The following is a 5,155-nucleotide window of genomic DNA, read 5'->3' as shown; positions in this document are numbered from 1 at the left end:
AATAAACGATATAAGAAGTAATGAAAAATTAAAATAAAATACGACTAATGAATTCAATGTCGTTCAATAACTGATTCTAAATTCCTTGGTTCCCAACGCAATCAACGCAATCAAGATCCAAGATCTTGACCGGAACTATGAAAGGTTAACCAAGAACAACTAGCTTTATGTTATTTTCGGGAATGTAAAGGCCTAATGGAAACAATTTTCCCTAATAGTGTTCTTTCCTACATCAAACAACAAACCCCTTCTGCACCGTTTATCGTCATGGGTCATGCCATCATTGTCTGTCCCTCTCCATCAAGATCATTTCCAAAAAACTATATTATTTTTTAATATAAGAACTTTGAGCTTGTGATATATTAAAAACATGCGATTGGTAATCAACATTTTATGGGGTGGATCCAGGAGTAAAAGTCAAGGTACCTGCTTTGACAAAATGATCATTAATTACCAGCAAATACTATCTTATATCTATAAATATCCCAGTTTATCCATGTTCTTTACATTTTGGTGATCAGACGAATAACATTTTCTCAGTTTTATAACTTATACCAAAGTCATATTCTTTAAAAAACAAACACACGAAGCACAATACTGAATCTAAAATTAGCAATTTACAAATTCTCGTTTTCAAGACTCAGAAATGTTAAAATCTTATTGTTTAAAAGTGACAAACAACACATTCTTGTAACTTTAAAGTTTTCAAAACTCTTGTCTTTACACCTTCGAAGACGAATGGCTATATATTTTAAGGATTTCCAAACTCACAAGTCAAATATTCTCTGGGTTTCTAACGTGATTAGTCACACAACCTAATCATCTTAGAACTGCCAGTCACCCTTTTAATTGGGTTTAAAATCCACAAGTCTCATAAATATTGTATCAAGTTTACAAGTCACCCATTCTGTAATTTGAAAATTAGTAGGACACGTGTTTTCAAGGTTCGTAACCACACAAGTCTCATACATTAACGGCTTCAAAAGTTTTATGTCAAGAACAATGAAGTAAAAAGAATAAAACGCTATTGCAACACCGGTAAGACAAGTCCGTAAATCAGAATAAATATTTCCTTACATAGGAGGGCCCATCATAAAAAAACGATGTTTCAATTGTAACTGTAATGATATGATTTCTGAGATTTCCATTTTGCATTTCATGGGTCATTGCATGCGACGCAGGAAGGGAAAGTTGACGATGTTTAGAGCAGAAAGCAAAAGGAATGGTTGAGAATATATGCCACAATAATAACAATCATATCCTATTCGAAATGAAAAAAAAAACTGACAAGTATTTACGATTTTTTATATTTCCGATCATTAATATTTTTTTTTTTCTGAATTCTCTTATTTTTCCTTTCTAAGGCAGCAATCCTTAAAAAGAAAGTTTGTTTCGTTGAATTGTTAGGGAAAAGACAATGCAGCCTAACGGAGTTTAGGGGGAAATGTTCAGTCAAAGAAATGGTTATTGGTGTTCTAGAATAAACCAAAATAGCTATCTAGCTTTCCCAGAAGTTCTTCAACCTACTAAAAGAGGAAAGCGGAGAAAACAGAAAAAAAAACTGAATAAAATTTTAAATTACATACAACTGTAAAGATGTGAGATTGGAAGTATGTTTAGAAGTAGAAGGATGGATGTATTGGCCTTGTGTGAGACAAAGATGAAAGGAAATGGTGAAGTGATGTTTGGTGAAATGTCTGGTAGAGTGTCTGGGATTGAAAGGGGAAGAGCGAGAGAGGGTGTGGCTTTATTGTTGAGTGAATGGATGACAGGTAGAGTAGTGGAATGGAAGGAGATATCATCTAGGTTAATGTGGGTAAGGGTTAGGTTGGGTAGGGAATGTTGGGCGTTTGTCAGTGCGTATGGGCCAGGTAGTGAGAAAAGTGAAGAAGAGCGGAATGAGTTCTGGAGTGAATTAACTAGGTGTGTAGAAGGACTGGGTAGAAGGAATTATGTAGTTGTTATGGGTGACTTAAATGCTAGAGTGGGTGCTGGAGAGGTAAAAGGTGTCATTGGGAAATATGGCGTACCAGGTGAAAATGAGAGTGGTGAGAGACTGGTAGATATGTGTGTTGAACAAGAGATGGTAATAAGTGCTAGCTTTTTTAAAAAGAAAGATAAAAATAAGTATACATGGGTAAGAGTGGCAAATGGAAGAGTAGTAGAAAGGGCATTAATGGATTATGTGTTGATAGCTAAAAGAATGTTTGGAAGATTGAAAGACGTGCACGTGTTTAGGGGTATGGCTAACGGTATGTCTGATCATTTTTTGGTGGAAGGAAAATTGGTTGTAGCAAAAGAGTGGGGGAATAGAGTAGGTGGATGTAAAAGGGAGCTAGTGAGGGTCGAAGAGCTAATAAAACCGGGGGTAAAAAGTAAATATCAGGAAAGGTTGAAAATGGCATATGACGAGGTGAGAGTAAGAGAAACTGGTAATTTAGAGGAGGAGTGGAAGTTAGCAAAAGAAAATTTTGTTGGGATTGCAAGTGATGTATGTGGCAATAAGGTTGTTGGAGGCAGCATGAGGAAGGGCAGTGAATGGTGGAATGAAGGAGTGAAGGTAAAAGTGGAAGAGAAAAAGAGGGCTTTTGAAGAATGGCTGCAGAGTAATAGTGTAGAGAAGTATGAAAGGTATAGAGAGCAAAAGGTGGAAGTAAAGCGCAAGGTACGTGAGGCAAAGAGGGCAGCTGACCTGAGGTGGGGTCAGGGACTGGGTCAGTCATATGAAGAGAATAAGAAGAAGTTTTGGAAAGAAGTGAAGAGAGTAAGGAAGGCCGGCACAAGAATTGAAGAGACAGTGAAAGATGGAAATGGAAGGTTGTTAAAAGGAGAGGAGACAAGGAAAAGGTGGGCGGAATATTTTGAAAGTTTGCTGAATGTTGAGGATGATAGGGAGGCAGATATAATTGCGGTTCCAGGTGTTGAGGTGCCAGTGATGGGAGATGAGAATGAGAGAGAGATTACAATAGAGGAAGTGAGGAGAGCACTAGATGAAACGAGAGTAGGAAAAGCATCGGGTATGGATGGTGTGAAAGCTGAGATGTTGAAGGAAGGGGGTGTGACTGTACTTGAATGGTTGGTGAGATTGTTTAATGTGTGTTTTGTGTTGTCAATGGTACCAGTAGATTGGGTCTGTGCATGTATTGTACCACTATATAAGGGTAAGGGAGATGTGCATGAGTGTTGTAATTCAAGAGGTATTAGTTTGTTGAGTGTAGTTGGAAAAGTGTATGGTAGAATACTGATTAATAGGATTAAGGATAAAACAGAGAATGCAATCTTGGAAGTACAGGGTGGTTTTAGAAGAGGTAGGGGTTGTATGAATCAGATTTTTACAGTTAGGCAGATATGCGAGAAATATTTAGCAAAAGGTAAGGAGGTGTATGTTGCGTTTATGGATCTGGAGAAAGCATATGATAGAGTTGATAGGGAAGCAATGTGGAAGGTGATGAGGTTATATGGAGTTGGTGGAAGGTTGTTGCAAGCAGTGAAAAGTTTCTACACAGGTAGTAAAGCATGTGTTAGAATAGGAAATGAGGTGAGCGATTGGTATCCGGTGAGAGTGGGGCTGAGACAGGGATGTGTGATGTCGCCGTGGTTGTTTAACTTGTATGTTGATGGAGTGGTGAGAGAGGTGAATGCTAGAGTGCTTGGACGAGGATTAAAACTGGTAGGCGAGAATGATCATGAATGGGAGGTAAATCAGTTGTTGTTTGCGGATGATACTGTACTGGTAGCAGACACAGAAGAGAAGCTTGACCGACTAGTGACAGAATTTGGAAGGGTGTGTGAGAGAAGGAAGTTGAGAGTTAATGTGGGTAAGAGTAAGGTTATGAGATGTACGAGAAGGGAAGGTGGTGCAAGGTTGAATGTCATGTTGAATGGAGAGTTACTTGAGGAGGTGGATCAGTTTAAGTACTTGGGGTCTGTTGTTGCAGCAAATGGTGGAGTGGAAGCAGATGTACGTCAGAGAGTGAATGAAGGTTGCAAAGTGTTGGGGGCAGTTAAGGGAGTAGTAAAAAATAGAGGATTAGGCATGAATGTAAAGAGAGTTCTATATGAGAAAGTGATTGTACCAACTGTGATGTATGGATCGGAGTTGTGGGGAATGAAAGTGATGGAGAGACAGAAATTGAATGTGTTTGAGATGAAGTGTCTGAGGAGTATGGCTGGTGTATCTCGAGTAGATAGGGTTAGGAACGAAGTGGTGAGGGTGAGAACGGGTGTAAGAAATGAGTTAGCGGCTAGAGTGGATATGAATGTGTTGAGGTGGTTTGGCCATATTGAGAGAATGGAAAATGGCTGTCTGCTAAAGAAGGTGATGAATGCAAGAGTTGATGGGAGAAGTACAAGAGAAAGGCCAAGGTTTGGGTGGATGGATGGTGTGAAGAAAGCTCTGGGTGATAGGAGGATAGATGTGAGAGAGGCAAGAGAGCGTGCTAGAAATAGGAATGAATGGCGAGCGATTGTGACGCAGTTCCGGTAGGCCCTGCTGCTTCCTCCGGTGCCTTAGATGACCGCGGAGGTAGCAGCAGTAGGGGACTCAGCAGTATGAAGCTTCATCTGTGGTGGAAATGTGGGAGGTTGGGCTGTGGCACCCTAGCAGTACCAGCTGAACTCGGCTGAGTCCCTGGTTAGGCTGGAGGAACGTAGAGAGTAGAGGTCCCCTTTTTGTTTTGTTTCTTGTTGTTGTCGGCTACCCCCCAAAATTGGGGGAAGTGCCTTTGGTATATGTATGTATGTACAACTGAAAATGAATAAATTATACTATAGCAAAATAAAATACCGCAGTGAAATACTTACCGCCATCGTTGTAAACCTCCGGATGTATGTCGATTATCTAGTTTCTCTCTCTCTTTTTTTTTTTTTTTTTTTTTTTTTTTTGAGGTAACCATATAGTCACCGGGCAATACACTACAAGTCAAACCTTGCACTTGCATAATAACAACTATTAAGGAAAGAAGAGACTTCATTTAGTATCTGCCGTATATATTCTGTCACTTTGCTAAACATTACAATAATACGATTACCATAGTTCCTCAACACTATCCGCCATTTACGATTTATTTTGGGAGATATCAGAAGCGCCAGTTTAAAGAAACATATTGGTAATATGGGATCCTTTTCTGCAATGAATTCTACTTGGAACATTATG

The sequence above is a fragment of the Palaemon carinicauda genome, chromosome 3 (assembly GCF_036898095.1).
Source record: "Palaemon carinicauda isolate YSFRI2023 chromosome 3, ASM3689809v2, whole genome shotgun sequence".
In the NCBI taxonomy this organism is placed as follows: Eukaryota; Metazoa; Arthropoda; class Malacostraca; order Decapoda; family Palaemonidae; genus Palaemon; species Palaemon carinicauda.
This window is presented reverse-complemented; position numbering follows the sequence as displayed.